Source organism: Ovis aries, chromosome 14, assembly GCF_016772045.2.
Source record: "Ovis aries strain OAR_USU_Benz2616 breed Rambouillet chromosome 14, ARS-UI_Ramb_v3.0, whole genome shotgun sequence".
NCBI lineage: Eukaryota > Metazoa > Chordata > Mammalia > Artiodactyla > Bovidae > Ovis > Ovis aries.
The window spans coordinates 65,256,752-65,274,116 of record NC_056067.1 but is presented as its reverse complement, the minus strand read 5'-3'; the positions used below and the strand labels follow the sequence as shown (position 1 = coordinate 65,274,116).

At 46.8% G+C, this 17,365-nt stretch overlaps 1 long non-coding RNA gene across 1 annotated transcript in view; it reads left to right on the top strand.

Moving 5' to 3' along the window:
* Nucleotides 1-17,365, top strand: part of LOC114118094 (uncharacterized) — a 35,043-nt gene that overhangs the window by 11,750 nt on the left and 5,928 nt on the right. Inside the window, exon 1 of the long non-coding RNA XR_009596463.1 lies at nt 1-17,365. This exon is cut by the window's left edge and continues 11,750 nt beyond it. This is a non-coding gene — a long non-coding RNA (uncharacterized LOC114118094).

Here is a 17,365-nt window from a genome sequence, read left to right as displayed (position 1 = left end):
TATGCATGCCCCCAGGATTACAACTTCTTCCCCAGCGCAGGGCTTGGCGAGCTGGCTCCCCATCTCCTTGTCACGAGGAATAAGTGCCTCTGAATTACCCAAAAGTCCTTGGCGTGTTCACTGGCTATGCATGGCAAGGGAAGGAACCACTGAACTCAGTAACACGAAGATACACTCAGCACAACTTGGAGGTTGTGCACAGACATCCTGCGGCCACTGTGGTGGGGTCTGAAGGCTGACACCCCTCCGCAAGCCTGCACACACATACACATTCCTCCATGTCCACGACAGAAGAGGTGTATAAGAGTTGTGAGACACGAGAACACGACCAGGGTATGCGACACGTATCAGAGGCTCGTGGGAATGGATGGGAGTGTGAGCACACAAATACACGCAGGCTCCAGGGAGACAGGCACGGGAGAGGCAGGCCCTAGAACCTGGTGTGTGGGTCACACACAGGATCACAATCACACACATGGACTGAGTGTGACCAGGCAGCCTCGGCCTGGCTGGGAGACAACCCTGTCCTTCCCCAACCTACCACCGCCCCTGCAGGTTTGATGGTGTGCTGGTGGTTGGGGCCGTCTGAGCGTGGGTTGGAAAAGAGTTTCCAGACACAGTATTTTAGAAGAGAGAGTTTATTGAGAGCCAAAAAAGAAAAGAGGTAGTGAGGGGCCCTGAGAAGACAGCAGGCTGACTTCCTGACAGGGAGAGGCGATACCTTTGCGGGGTTTTGGCCAGTTTTATAAGCTTGAGATGGACGGGTGGCGTCAAGTCATTGGTCGGGGCTCTTTTGGTGCCCACTTGGCCTAATATGGAGATGGGAGCTGGCTGGTTAGGGACAGGATGGGTCATGACGAGCAAAGATGGCCCATGACAGTGGTTGCCATGGAGATGGGCCAATTCTGCCCAGCGATGTCTGCCTGGGGTTCTACACTGACATGCTCAGAACAGGAGTCAGGTGCTCACCTTGCGTCCCCAGCAGACTCACACGTTTGAAAACCAGTTACACACAGGAGCAATCGGCCCACGCGTGGGGAGACCTTATGGGAAGTGCCTGCTGTGAGGGCCCAGTCTGAAGGGGACGGAGCCGGCGACAGGGCCGGGGGAGGTGACGGTCTCTACTGGAGGGTCAGCGTGTGCCAAGTCAGTTTCAGGGACAGTGGATTAAGGACGGTTTGGGGACGGGAAGAACTGTTTGTCTGGAGTGTTAACCATTGTTTGGATGGTTTGTTTTACCCAGAGGGGCAGAGATGATCACCGAGGTGTGTGGCCGTCCTGGGTGAGTCCTAATTCTTCCTCCTGGTGTTTCTTGAAGTCTTTCCTCTAGTGGACAAGCATTTCTAAGACTACCTGAGAAGTCTGCTATGTATTGACTTTCAGCTACAGCAATCCCAGTAAAATACATAGTTAAATTCCAGGCTTCCAGGTGGCATTAGTGGTAAAAAAAAAAAGGGGGGGGGGGGTGGCCAATGCAGGAGACATGAGAGACACAGGTTCGATCCTTGGGTTGGGAAGATCCCCTGGAGGAGGGCATGGCAATCCCCTCCAGTATTCTTGCCTGGAGAATCTCGTGGACAGAGGAGCCTGGAGGTCTACAGTCCACAGGGTTGCAAAGAGGGTCGCGTGACAAGTGATTAACCACGCATGTAGGGTAAATTCCTGTTAAATTCAGAAAAACAAACACGGAGAAGAAATCTCACAGCTTAATATCATGAAAGCTTCTGGGTGATCCCACGGGTCTGTCTCTAACTTCCACAGTGTTTGGTCGGAACAGACCCAGGATGCCCCTTCCTTCAGCCTCCAGTCACCCTCCAAACCTTGATTCAGTCTTAATCTCCAGGATCACCCACTCAACGTCCTTGGCCTCTGGGACCAGCCAACAACATTCTCTGAGCTGAGCTGTTTATTGCCGGCCAGCTGTGAGCTCCCAGATTCGGTATAATTTCTCCACCCAGATGGAGACTGTGTCACCCACCTGGTCAACGTGCATCTGCGGGCCTCCTACCCTACCTCTGAGGGCTTTTTCCACCCTGACGACGAGGCGGCTCTGGAGGGGATGGGCCACAGTTCCTCAGATTGACAGAGGAGAAGCAGGAGGTCCCGGAGCCTCTTGAAAATGCAGATCCAATGCTGTGGCCCCACCCTCTTCCAGGACGTGAGAAGCGGTCTGGGGACGAGGGAGGGGTCAGACCGCGGACGCCGTGGGGCCACTCTGCTCACGGAGAAGAACCTGAACCAGGCCGTGGGTCCCCAGGCCCCGGGTTTTCCCCTTGCCGACCCCACCTCCCTGACTTCCTGGAGCCACGTCCTGCACAAGCAGGTGAGACTCAAGATGATGCTTGCCCACCTGACCAACCTCCGCAGGCTGGCTGGTCCCCAGGCTGGACTGGGAAACTTTCTCTTCTGAAGGTTCAGCCTCAAGCTGAAACAATCAAAGGGAAACCACAATGCTTTTTGCAGGGGAAAAAAAAAAAAAAGTTTCTGTGAAGTGTTGTAAAGAGCCTAGAACTTTACCAGGCAAACCAAGGTGAGCCTGTAGCATGTGTGAGTCCCACAGTCACGCCTGTAGTCTGCTGCCCCCAGGACGCTGTTATCAGTCAGGATGTTTTTAAATTTCCTCTTACGGCTGGAAAAATCTTTGGGGCCAATTTCAAGACTGGATGAAATAACCAATGTGACCTTTGGTTTTAAAGAAAAGTATTGTCCACAGAGATATAAATATAGCAAGTCCTCACTCTGAGCCCTCCTTGGAGCCTTTTATATAATCAAATGCACACTCTGTGTTGCCAAGGGCACAAACCCTCCTGTGGTATTCCATCCTATGTTGTTAGGACACACACAGCTCTTAGTGAGAAAATAATCATCTTTCCCTGCTAAATGTTCAGTGTCTGAAGAATAGCTTGTGGTTTCTGTATTCTTTGTGAAAGTAGCATTTTGAAGATCTATGCTCTTTTAGCTCCTCACAAAATAATTGGGTTGTAGCTGTACCTGAATCTGAGCCCTGGTATCCATGAGTTGGAGATTGCAGAGCATTCATTCTCAGGAAATGATCCTTGGTTCGAAGCAGAGAGTTGTTTCCATTCCTGGGAGTGCTTTGGGACAAGGGGTCCCGTAAAGAGACCAGGGGCCCCCAGTGCCAGAATTAGGAATGAGCTGCATCACAATGGGCGAAGGGCCCACTAGGGTTCATTCTATCGTCCAGTTTTCTCTACTTCATCTTCATGGCTGTGGTCACTCAGAGGGGGCCTGCCGGTGGCCTGGATTCTCCACACAGCAAGCACCGCGCTCTGAGGGGTGGGTTGAGCACAGAGACATGAACAGGGAAGAAGGGCATCATTAAGAATGGTACAGATACATGAGAGCAGATGCGGGCAATGAAACATCTCTGTTAACAAGACAGAGTTCACGAGCGAGAGAATGGGGGAACCTTGACGTCGCCGGACAGGTGAGTAGGGTGGTGGTCCCTATGTCTAGAGAGCTTTGATGTGGGAGACAGGAATTTTAGACCCTTCTGAGCTCTGCTGATAACCCAGGCCTGGGTGACTTTGAGGGTGGAAAAATCAACCCAACAACTACAAGTCAATCAAATCTACTCATCAAGAAGGGATGTCTCCACAAGCTGCCTGCAGAAACAGCCAGAGTCATCTGGTCCAGGGCTGCATATCACCACACCCAAAACTGTCTGGGGAGTGGGGTGGGGAGGGAGACATCCCAAAGTCAGGAGGCTGCTGAGCCCTCCAGATGAAGAAGATAGTGTCACTTTCTACATGTACACTGACTCACATGCACTGCGTCCATGCTGTGTGGTGGAGGAGGAAAGGCTCTATAGCAGATACTGGCAAGGATTCCAGGATGGTCCCAAAGGGCGAGGTTACTGTGAAAGCCTCCAGTGGACTCGGGACTTAAGAGAAGTTCCTTAGGATGTCTGGATGCTTGCAGTTCAATTCCTGGTTGATTCCTCCTTCACAAAGACTAACTTCCAGAACTTTGCTCTGTGATTATGCAGGACAAGGAAAGAAGTACATTGCCCACACACCTAAGATTTTTCCCTGATTTAAATTTACTAGTGCTGTTTCACACTGTTCATGGGCTTCTCAAGGCAAGAATACTGAAGTGGCTTGCCATTCCCTTCTGCAGTGGACCACGTTTTGTTAGAACTCTCCACCGTGACCTGTTCGTCTTGGGTGGCCCTACGCGGCATGGCTCATAGTTTCACTGAGTTAGACAAGGTTGTGGTCCATGTGATCAGATTGGTTAGTTTTCTGTGATTGTGATTTTTAGTCTGTCTGTCCTCTGATGGTGAAGGATAAGAGGCTGAGGGGGAAACTGGGTCTTGTTCTGATGGGCAGGGCCATGCTCAGTAAATCTTTAATCTGATTTTCTGTTGATGGGTGGGGTGTGTTCCCTCCCTGTTGTTTGACCTGAGACAAAACTATGTTGGAGGTAATGAAGATAATGGCGACCTCCTGCCAAAGGTCCCATGCATGCACTGTTGCACTCAGTCCCCCGACCCTGCAGCAGGCCACCACTGACCCAAGTCAAGGTCAGTCTGGGTCAGTCTCTTGTGGGGTCACTGCTCCTTTCTCCTGGGACCCGGTGCACACAACGTTTTGTTTGTGCCCTCCAAGAGTGTTTTCCCATTCGGTGTAAGCTCTGTAATCAAATCCCACTGGCCTCCAAAGTCAAATTCCCTGGGGGTTCTCACATCTTTCTGACACTGAAAGATGAATTCCCCAGGTAGGTAGGTGCCCAATATGCTACTGGAGAATTAGGGAGAAATAACTCCAGAAAGAATGAAGAGACATCAGCCAAGGTAAAAACAACACCCAGTTGTGGATGTGACTGGTGATGGAAGTAAAGTCTGATGCTACAATGAACGATATTGCATAGAAACCTGGAATATTAGGTCCATGAATCAAGGCAAATTGGAAGTGGTCAAACAGGAGATGGCAAGAGTGAACGCCGACATTTTAGGAATCCGTGAACTAAAATGGACTGAAATAGGCGAATATAATTCAGATGACCATTATATCTACTACTGTGAGCAAGAATCTCTTAGAAGAAATGGAGTAGCCCTCATAGTCAAAAGAGTCTGAAATGCAGTACTTGGGTGCAATCTCAAAACGACAGAATGATCTCTGTTCCTTTCCAGGGCAAACCATTCGACATGACAGTAATCCAAGTCTATACCCCAACCAGTAATACTGAAGAAGCTGAAGTTGAATGGCTCGTGAAACCCTACAAGACCTTCTAGAACTAACACCCCAAAAAAGATGTCCTTTTCATCATAGGGGACTGGAATGCAAAAGTAGGAAGTCAAGAGATACCTGGAGTAACAGGCAAGTTTGGCTTTGGAGTACAGAAAGAAGCAGGCCAAACACTAACAGAGTTTTGCCAAGAGAACGCACTGGTCATAGCAAACACCCTCTTCCAACAACACAAGAGAAGACTCTACACATGGACATCACCAGATGGTCAACACCAAAATCAGATTGATTATATTATTTGTGACCAAAGATGGAGAAGCTCTATACAGTCAACAAAAACAAGACCAGGAGCTGACTGGCTCAGATCATGAACTCCTTATTGCAAAATTCTGGCTTAAATGGAAGAAAGTAGGGAAAGCCACTGAACCATTCATGTATGAACTAAATCAAATCCCTAATGATTATACAGTGGAAATGACAAATAGATTCAAGGGATTAGATCTGACAGACAGCATGCCTGAAGAACTATGGATGGAGGTTCCTGACGTTGTACAGGAGGCAGTGATCAAGACCATCCCCAAAAAACAAATGCAAAAAGGCAAAATGGTTGTCTGAGGAGGCCTTACAAATAGCTGAGAAAAGAAGAGAAGCTAAAGGTAAAGGAGAAAAGGAAAGATAAACCCATCTGAATGCAGAGTTTCAAAGAACACCAAGGAAAGATAAGAAAGCCTTCCTCAGTGATCAATGCAAAGAGATAGAGGAAAACAATACAATGGGAAACACTAGAGATCCCTTCAAAAAATTAAAGATACCAAGGGAACTTTTCATGCAAAGATGGGAACAATAAAGGACAGAAATGGTATGGACCTAGCAGAAGCAAAATATATTAAAAAGAGGTGGCAAGAATACACAGAAGAACTGTACAAAAAAAGATCTTCACGATGCAGATAACTACGATGGTGTGATCACTCACTAGAGCCAGACATCCTGGAATACGAAGTCAAGCGGGCCTCAGGAAGTGTCACTTCAAACAAAGCTAGTGGAGATGATGGAATTCCAGTTGAGCTATTTCAAATCCTAAAAGATGATGCTGTGGAAGTGCTGTACTCAATTTGAGAGCAAATTTTGAAAACTCAGCAGTGGCCACAGGACTGGAAAAGGTCAGTTTTCATTCCAGTCCCAAAGAAAGGCAATGTCAAAGAATGCTCAAACTATGCACAAATGCACAATTGTACTCATATCACATCCTAGCAAAGTAATGCTCAAAATTCTCCAAGCAAGGCTTCAACAGTATATGAACTGTGAACTTCCAGATGTTCAAGCTGGATTTAGAAAAGGCAGAGGAACCAGAGATCAAATTGCCAACATCCACTGGATCTCAAAAGAGAAAGTGAGTTCCAGAAAAACATCTACTTCTGCTTTATTGACTATGCCAAAGCCTTTGGGTGATTCACAGCAAACTGTGGAAAATTCTTAAAAAGGTGGGAATACCATACCACTTGACCTGCCTCTTGAGAAACCTGTATGCAGGTTAAGAAGCAACAGTTAGAAACAGACATGGAACAATGGACTGGTTCCAAATTGGGAAAGGAGTACTTCAAGTTTGTATATTGTCACCCTGCTTACTTAACTTATATGCAGAGTATATCATGCAAAATGCCAGGCTGGATGCAGCAGAAGCTGGAATCAAGATTGCCAGGAGAAATATCAATAATCTTAGATACACAGATGACACCATCCTTGTGGCAGAAAGCAAAGAGGAACTAAACAGCCTCTTGATGAAAGAGGAGAATGAAAAAGCTGGCTTAAAACTCAACATTCAGAAAACGAAGATCATGGCATCCGGTCCCATCACTTCATGGCAAATAGATGGGGAAACAATGGAAACCATGAGAGACTTTATTTATTTATTTATGTATATATGTATGTATGTCTCCAAAATCACTGCAGATGGTGACTGCAGCCATGAAATTAAAAGATGCTTGCTCCTTGGAAGAAAAGCTATGACCACCCTAGACAGCATATTAAAAAGCAGAGACATTACTTTGCTAACAAAGGTCCTTCTAGCCAAAGCTATGGCTTTTCCAGTAGTCATGTATGGATGTGAGAGTTGGACTATAAAGTTGAGCGCTGAAGAATTGATGCTTTGGAACTGTGGTGTTGTGAGAAGACTGTTGAGAGTCCCTTGGACTGCAAGGAGATGAAACCACTGAATCCTAAAGGAAATCCTTCCTGAATATTCACTGGGAGGACCAATGCTGAAGATGAAACCCCAATACTTTGGCCACCTGATGCAAATAACTGACTCATCGAAAAGACCCTGATGTTGGGAAGGATTGAAGGTAGGAAGGAGAAGGTGACGACAGAGGATGAGATGGTTGGGTGGCATCACCAACTTGATGGACATGAGTTTGAGCAAGCTCCGGCAATTGGTGATGGACAGGGAAGCCTGGCATGCTGCAGTCCATTGGGTCACAGAGTGGGACATGACTGAACAATTGAACTGAGTGCTGTTTCAGTTTAGGCTAATAACTGTTTAGGCTAAATAACTTTCAGTGTTCACTGCATTCCTAATACTCTTCTGGGGTGTACAGTCGTTTTGTAAGATTTAAATGTTTTTGATGACACTTGGCTAGATAAAAAGCAGAACTCTGTTCCTTAGGGCTTAGAATGGGATAAGGGCATCAGGTAGGGCACACAACAGGCTGTACAAAGAGATGTGGTAAGCAACCTGCACTGCAGGGAGCACCCTGTATATAGCAAGTGGTGTGCGGCTAGCTAGGATTCCCAGGCTCCCCATGAATGACCTAGTTGGAATAACTTCAAGGAGAAAGGGTACAGAGGCTGTCTCAGCTGCCTGGTATTCTGGCCCTGGGACATAAGGGATGGTGTATAGCAGTCCAGATATGGACAGTGATTGGGTGTGGACTTGATCAGCTGCTTCAAAAGAGGAAATAACTAGCATCAAGCCAGGGACTTAAAAGTGGATCAAGATAGTATTTTCATAAAATTACATTTCAAGATAACTAGTAATCACCTGTTGTGTAGCACAGGGAACTCTACTCAACACTCTGTAAAAAGAATCTTTAAAAGAGTGGATATAGGTACATGTACAGCTGATTCACTTTGCTGTACACCTGAAACTAACACAACATTGTAAATCAACAATATTGTGGTAAAAATTTAAAAATAAAACACCGTGGTACTGTCATAAAAGCAAACGTTTAGACCACAGAAGCGGAACAGAGTGCCCAGAACTGGAAGCCAATATATTTAAAGAAATAATCGACAAGAGTGCCAAGACATTTCAATGGGAGGACAGTCTCTCCAGCAAATTGTAGGAAAGTGGATATCTGCATTTACATGAATGAGGTTGGACTCTTACACCATGGCCAAAAATGAGTTCAAAATGATCGATGACCTAACAGTAAGATGTAAACTCATAAAACACTTAGATGAATACATAGGGGAAAAGCTTCATGATATTGGATTTGAAAATTTTTTTTGGTGTTGACATGAAAAGCATAGGAAACAAAAGGAAAAATAAAGATACAAAATTCTGTGCAAAGACACAACTAACAGTGAAAAGGCAACCCACTTCATGGAAGAAAAACATTTACAAACTGTATATTTGATAAGTGTCTAGATATATAAAGAAATGATACAACTGAAGAATGAGAAAAATAACCTTAAAAAATACTTAAAAATGGTAAACATAGACAATTCTTTAATTTGTAGCTGTACTGAGTCTTTGTTGCTGTGCACAAGGCTTTCCCTAGTTGCAGTGAGTGGGGCTTACTCTCCATGTGGTGTACAGGTTTCTCATTGTAGTGGCTTCTCCTGTTGCAAACCAGAGGCTCTAGGCATGGAGGCTTCAGTGGTTGCAGATCTCAGACTTAGTTGCCCTGTGGCACATGGAATCTTCCTGGACCAGGGATTGAATCAATGTCCCTTGCACTGGCAGGTAAATTCTTAACCACTGAACCATCAGTCAAGTCCAAACACATTTTAAAAATGAATACACACGAATGGCCAAGAAGTATATGATCATAAATAAAACCACAGTCAGACACTACTTCACATCCATTAGCACACCTACTACGAAACATGAAATGGAAAGTAAAATTATGTTGAAGTGGTTGTGGAGATACTGGAACTCTGTGAACCGTTGATGGAAACTTAAAATGGTACATCCAACAGAGGAAACTTCAAAATATCAAAAACAGAATGAACACAGAACAAGAACAGAATGAACAAGTGACTCCAATTCTGGCTGTACACCCGAAAGAACTGAAAGCAGCATCACAAGGAGATGTCTGTGCAGTTATTCTCACAGCGGCACTCTACAAGAGCCAGATAGTGGGGGGAAAACTAGTGTCCATCAATGGACGAATGCATTGACGTGGTGTGCACATGCTACTGAGTAGTATTCAGCCTCAGAAAAAGAAGGGACTTCTGAAATATGAAGTGATGGATGAGATGTGAAGTTATGCTAAGTGAAGTCTTCAGAAAGACACAATCTGTATGATTCTCCTTACATGAGTCAGTTCAGTTCAGTTCAGGCGCTCAGTCATGTCCGACTCTGCGACCCCATGAATCGCAGCATGCCAGGCCTTCCTGTCCATCACCAACTCCTGGAGTTCACTCAAACTCACATCCATCGAGTCGGTGATGCCATCCGGCTATCTCATCCTCAGTCGTCCCCTTCTCCTGCCCTCAATCCCTCCCAGCATCAGGGTCTTTTCCAGTGAGTCAACTCTTCACATGAGTTGGCCACAGTATTGGAGTTTCAGCTTCAGCATCAGTCCTTCCGGTGAACACTTAGGACTGATCTCCTTTAGAATGGACTGGTTGGATCTTCTTGCAGTCCAAGGGACTCTCTAGAGTCTTCTCCAACACCATAGTTCAAAAGCATCAATTCTTCGATGCTGAGCTTTCTTCACAGTCCAACTCTCACATTCATATACAACCACTGGAAAAACCATAGCCTTGACTAGACGGACCTTTGTTGGCAAAGTAATGTCTCTGCTTTTCAGTATGCTATCTAGGTTGGTCATAACTTTCTGTCCAAGGAGTAAGTGTCTTTTAATTTCATGGCTGCAGTCACCATCTGCAGTGATTTTGGAGCCCCCCAAAATAAACACTGTTTCCACTGTTTCCCCATCTATTTCCCATGAAGTGATGGGTCCAGATGCCATGATCTTCGTTTTCTGAATGTTGAGCTTTAAGCCAACTTTTTCACTCTCCTCTTTCACTTTCATCAAGAGGCTTTTTAGCTCCTCTTCACTTTCTGCCATAAGGATGGTGTCATCTGCATATCTGAGGTTATTGATATTTCTCCCAGCAATCTTGATTCCAGCTTGTGCTTCTTCCAGCCCAGCGTTTCTCATGATGTACTCTGCATAGAAGTTAAATAAGCAGGGTGACAATATACAGCCTTGACGTACTCCTTTTCTTATTTGGAACCAGTCAGTTGTTCCATGTCCAGTTCTAACTGTTGCTTCCTGACCTGCATACAGATTTCTCAAGAGGCAGGTCAGGTGCTCTGTATTCCCATCTCTTTCAGAATGTTCCACAGTTTATTGTGATCCACACAGTCAAAGGCTTTGGCATAGTCAATAAAGCAGAAATAGATGTTTTTCTGGAACTCTCTTGCTTTTTTAGTGATCCAGTGGCTGTTGCAGTTAGAGCAGTCAAATTCAAGGACACAGGGATGGACGAGGAGAGGAGTATTTGTTATTTAATGGGTACAGAGTTGCATTTTTGCAAGAGGAAGAGGAGCTCTAGACATTAGTTGCACGAGAGTAAGAATGTACTTGACAATACTTTACTGCACACTAACATTCTTAAGTTGGCAAGTTTTATGTATGTGTGTTTTAACACAAGGACGAAAACAAACCCCAACGTACATAATACGTACTTCACATCGCCAATCAGAGCTGACTTTTGGCTGAAGTTCTTTCCCCATTTGCTTCCTTCCTAAGATCTTTTTCTGGTGTGAATTTGTTGGAGCTAAATGAAGTGTGGCTAGTTTTGGTACAGACTTTCCAACATTCCTTGCACTCAGAAGGCATTTCTCCAGGGTAAATTCAATCATGTTTAAGACCGGAGTCTCATGCAATGATGTTCCCATATCCGCTGTTCTCAAAAGGCCTCACATCAACGTGAATTCCCTAGTTTTTACGGAGTCTGGAGTTTTAACTACAAAACGTTCCCACATTAACGGGACTAAAACGGCCTTTTAGTGGGACTCCTCCAGTGTCTAGTGTGGCGCTGCAACTAAATGATTTTCTGTATCAATGCACTAGCTACCTAGCCGCCTCTCCCAACCGGGCTTTCCCCGTGGCCAGTGACCGAGGCAAGCAGGAGCGGCAACGACAGCAGCGCCGTCGATGGTGGGCTCTGGGGGTTGGGTTGGGGGTTCACAGTCGGCTATGGACAGCGGGCCAACGTCTCTCCTCGCGCGATCCATTCACTTCGGTCCCCACTCAGAAAAAGCCCTAAGAACGGTGAAAACAGCAGGAAAACCAGCCGGCTCATAAAAGCCACAAGTCCGGCTCCTGATCGCATGTGGACGAAAACAGGCCTGCAGAACCGGCATTGCCTCGGTGATAGGCGGCGGCTGGACCAATGAGAGGCTAGAGGTGGGACGCGCGGCTGCGTGTGCACCCTCTGGGGCGGGACTTCCGGTTTCCCTCGCTAGTATCCTGGCCTGTGGAATTCCAGGGACAGAAGAGCCTGGCAGGCCACGGTGAAGGCTTGAAATGTCCCTCGTCAGGCACCTAAGTGATGGGGCAGAAAAGCGGGAGGAGAGGCTCAGGGACGAGGTCGGCTGAGGTGGGTTCTCCGTCTCCCGGGCCCCACCTGGCCCGAGTCCCAGATCCGGACCGAGGAACGCCCGCTCAGACCCCTGCCGGTCAGCCATAGAATCCAGAACTAAGGCCGGCCTTGCGAGCGGCCGCCTTTCAGCCAGTGAGCCGGGGTGAGGGAGAGAGTTCCCTCGGGGCGATGGTGCACGGCGTGCAGATGCTACCGAGTCGGCAGCCTTGGGGAAACCGAGGGTCACTTTTTTTTCTGGGACAGAAGAGAACGAGGTATCTCACCTGAAATGGTGTCCTGAGCAGGTGGGAGCCAAGGAAGATTGTGCAGGGATTGGGGATTGGAAACCCGTGTCCAGAGTTAGAAGATAAAATCCGGGAGAAAAGGATGCGGATGGAGGCAGGGAGACTGCTAACGCGAGGCCACCGCGATAGACCCCAGGAGAATGATGGGAGAGGCTGAACCAGGGAGGTAGCAGGAGATGGAGTGAGACTCTGGGTAGGCTTCGTCTGTAGAGCAGACAGGATTTTCTGTACGCCATGTGTGACTGTGAGCAGAGTGAAGGGAAGCAGGGAGTGAAGGGCCATCTCAAGGATTATTCTGCCTGAAAATAAGTAGATGAGCAGCGAGAGAGCAGGTTCCAGCGGGGAGAGCACTGTTGTATTTGGACATGTTTATCCTGACGCATGTCAAGATGGAGATGTCACCAAATGGAGCTGGCATATGTGGAGGTGAACATGTCCGGAAGCCGAGGAAGGAGGTGGGGCTGGAGATACCAAGGAGTGGAGGGTGTGGACTGGGCCAGGAGGGATCAGGTGGAGGAGGTCTTGAGCTTGCCTGAGATTGGCCTTGTGATAAGGGTGGGGAGGGCAGGATGTGAGGGCTGGGTGCTGGCGTCCCTGATGCTCCCTCTCAGAAAAGTGCAGATCTGACGGAGGAGGGATTCTGGCCTGTGTAGAATGGGAGCCTGCAGCAGGTAAGAGCTTTCCTTCTGTGGAGCCTGCTGTGGGTGCTAGAGTGGATTCTCTGCTTCCTGGCTCTGCTGACCCTCGGGGCCGCCCCAGTGGGAGGAGGGAAGGGTCAGCCAGGCTGCTGCAGCCAGTGGGTCATGGACGAGAGCACCTGCCTCACCTCACGCCTCAAGGCAGGAGGGATGAGACTCTGCTTCAGTCAAGGGCTCCCAAGAAGCTGCTCACGGGTCTGCTCGTTGAATAGACTGACAGTTGACCTGCCTGCCCAGCCCCTCCCCGTGACCCATTAACTTAAGAATGTGTGAAAATTAATTTAAACAAATTAATCAATATTCCTCTAAATACACACGCAGGCAATTAGAAATGAGCCTATTCACTCTTAAATTTATGCAGACACTTTATAATTGGCTTGTTATTGATTTACCTCTAGATATTATTTGCTTGCAATGCAGTTTCATGTATGATATCCTCTGAGATCTTAGAAAGCAGTAAAAGTGAAGACCGCCAAGTTTCAACACTGCCACTTCATTTGCTGCCAGGAGCCAGCGTGAGGAACTCCGCCCATGGCAAAGGTCATGAGGAAGGAGGCTTGGCATACGCAAAGGCGTGATCAAGCCTCAGGAAACCCCCTGTTCCCAAGCATCTACCCCCCAAACCAGAGTCTATCTACTTTACTGTTTCATGCTCTCGCCTACACCTCTTGACTTTATGGGGGGCTGTTCCCCACCGGTTCTCTCGGAGAAGGAGTAAACGTGCAGCTCCAAGTCGATAAAAATTCCTGGGCGTGAGAAGTGTTTCAACTTACGGACTCCTCTGAAGGTTATCTAGCCCACCTGTATATGTTCGTCTGGCCACATGTGATTGTTTACAGCCTCCCAACCTGAGAGGCACGAGATGTTTTAGACTTACTAAATGCAAAGTCTTTTGGGAAGTTAGAAATTATTAGTATAGTGAGTTGGTTAGGAATTATATTGGTGAAGGGTTTTTCATTTGTTATGCCAATAATTGCTGCTAATTCCCTGCCCTGGGTGTGACAAGGGTTGCTGCTAAGTCACTTCAGTCGTGTCCAACTCTGTGTGACCCCAGAGACGGCAGCCCACCAGGCTCCCCCGTCCCTGGGATTCTCCAGGCAAGTGGGTTGCCATTTCCTTCTCCAGTGCATGAAAGTGAAAGTGAAGTTGCTCAGTCGTGCCCAACTCTAGCGACCCCATGGACTGCAGCCCACCAGGCTCCTCCGTCCATGGGATTTTCCAGGCAAAAGCTTTGGAGTGGGGTGTCTCAGGTCAAACCTCTCTGCTGGCAAACTAGCTTGTGTGACAGGATTATCCATACTCCTACCGCTACGCACATGATTGTTCACTATCTCTCAACCATAAACAGCACAGAGAGTTTGGAGTATTTTGAGAATCTTAATTAGCATAGGGCTTTTCTCATTGTTGAGTCAATGATTGCCGCCAGGCCTCCATATCCTTAGGCACCTGGGAATATATTAATCAATGTATTTGGAATATAGGAAAAGAAATATAGTAGTTTTTGATGTTAGCAATGCTAGACTTTTTGAGTTAATGAATTTTCTTTTTTGTAATAGATCATTGTACTTTGTTATAAATCACTGTGTCCTTGCTATGCAAAAATGTAACTTTATCACTATCTTAAGACTAAATAGATCTTAAGGGGAACATTGGTGAAAGGATTTTCATTTGTTGGGCTGATGTTTGCTGCTAAATCTCCATATTCCCTGCCCTTATAATGAATGTAACTAACATATACGAGAAATAAGTATTAACCTTTAAGATTAATCATGTTAACCTTGGGTTAAATAAATTCCTTTCTTGATTGTAACTCACTATACTCTCACCCTATAGGAATGCAACTTTATTTGGAGGGTGGTGCCTGGTTTAAGAAAAAACACCCTTGGAAAAAATAAGTTTTTTGGCTATCGGAAAGAAAGGGTCATAAAATCTCAGCAGGCCTCATGGCCAGAAGATGATGTAAAACCCCTAAGATCTTTTTTTATGTAAAGCACCTGATTTTGATAAAGGTCAGGACTGCTGACTCTGTATTCATCCCTATGTGTAACAAAAGGTATATAAGCAAACCCCAAAATAAAGAAATCAGATCAGTTCCCAGAAAGACTGATTCCCCCATGCCATTCTTTCTTGCTCCCCATTTTTCTGGCTGAATTCCCATCTGGAGCATGGGTGCTCACCATGTCTACTTACTTACCCCGGCTTTCAAGCCCACACGAGAAGGAACCCAAGGAGGGGCACCTTCCGATATTCAAGTGGCGCTGGTGGCCCAACGTAGATGGTCCAAATTCCTTGCCTTGGAATTTTATTGGTATCCCACGTAAACCAAGTTATTCAGCCTCTTTTTCTCTCCTACTATTTTCTGGCCGAATTCCCATCTGGTGCATGGGTATCCACCAAGCCTGCTAATTTTGCCTGGGCTTCTAAGATCGGACTGGGGGAGCCTCAGTGCCTCCTCTCCTTCAGGAGAACTGGAAGATGCCTGCTGCCTATGTAGGTGGTGATTGGTATTCCATGTAAACCAACTTATTCAGCCTCTTTTTCTCTGTAATTTTTAATCCCTCTCTATCTGTAATTAAATAAGTTATTTCCAAGGACGCCGACTCCGTCCCCACCTTTGAATCACCCTGGATCCACCGGGGCTAGACCCCGGCAATTTGCACTGAAAATATGTACAAAACTGTTGATCATGGGACCTCCCCCGGTGGTCCAGTGGTTAAGAGTCTGCCTTCCAGTGCAGGTGACCCAGGTTTGATCTGGGTCAGGGAACTAAAATCCTGCATGGAACGGAGCAACTAAGCCTGAGGCTGCAGTTACTAAGCCTGCGAGCTCTGGAGCTGGCATGCCATTAGAGAAGTCCGAACGCCCCAACAGAAGATTCCGCATGTCACAATGTGACCATAAATAAATACTAAAAACAAAAACTGTTGTTCCTATGGACAGTCATAGCTGATACATGGTGTGTCTTCCTTATGTTAGATACCAATATAAGCCCTGTGAGGTTGGAAGCATTCATATCTTAGTAGCATTTTCTTTTTCCTGAGGTTCAGTCCTTCTCCTGGGTCACCCCCCCCCCCCCCGCCCCAGGTAAAAGACAGTACTGTTTTCTGAGGAACTGAGCTTCACAATAAACTGTGGAAAATTCTGAGAGATGGGAATACCAGACCACCTAACCTGCCTCTTGAGAAATCTGTATGCAGGTCAGGAAGCAACAGTTCGAACTGGACATGGAACAACAGACTGGTTCCAAACAGGAAAAGGAGTACGTCAAGGCTGTATATTGTCACCCTACTTATTTCACTTATATGCAGAGTACATCATGAGAAACGCTGGGCTGGAAGAAGCACAAGCTGGAATCAAGATTGCTGGGAGAAATATCAATAACCTCAGATATGCAGATGACACCACCCTTATGGCAGAAAGTGAAGAGGAGCTAAAAGCCTCTTGATGAAAGTGAAAGAGGAGAGCGAAAAAGTTAGCTTACAGCTCAACATTCAGAAAACGAAGATCATGGCATCCGGTCCCATCACGTCATGGGAAATAGATGGGGAAACAGTGGAAACAGTGTCAGACTTTATTTTTTTGGGGCTCCAAAATCACTTCAGGTGGTGATTGCAGCCAGGAAATTAAAAGACGCTTACTCCTTGGAAGACAAGTTATGACCAACCTAGATAGTATATTCAAAAGCAGAGACATTACTTTGCTGACTAAGGTCCGTCTAGTCAAGGCTATGGTTTTTCCAGTGGTCATGTATGAATGTGAGAGTTGGACTGTGAAGAAGGCTGAGTGCCGAAGAATTGATGCTTTTGAACTGTGGTGTTGGAGAAGACTCTTGAGAGGCCCTTGGACTGCAAGGAGATCCAACCAGTCCATTCTGAAGGAGATCAACCCTGGGATTTCTTTGGAAGGAATGATGCTAAAGCTGAAGCTCCAGTACTTTGGCCACCTCATGCGAAGAGTTGACTCATTGGAAAAGACGCTGATGCTGGGAGGGATTGGGGGCAGGAGGAGAAGGGGACGACCGAGGATGAGATGGCTGGATGGCATCACCGACTCGATGGACGTGAGTCTGAGTGAACTCTGGGAGTTGGTGATGAACAGGGAGGCCTGGCGTGCTGCGATTCATGGGGTCGCAAAGAGTCAGACACGACTGAGTGACTGAACTGAACTGAACTGAGCTTAGACTGTCAGGCTGAGATCCCATTACACCAGGGCTTGGCAGAGGTGGAGGTCCAGCTCTGCAGTAGGATCCTACCACTGTTGTCCACTTCTCATGGCTTCCTTCTCTTCCCAGGGTCCCATGGCAGTAGCAGAGATGCTCATGGACCCTGTACAG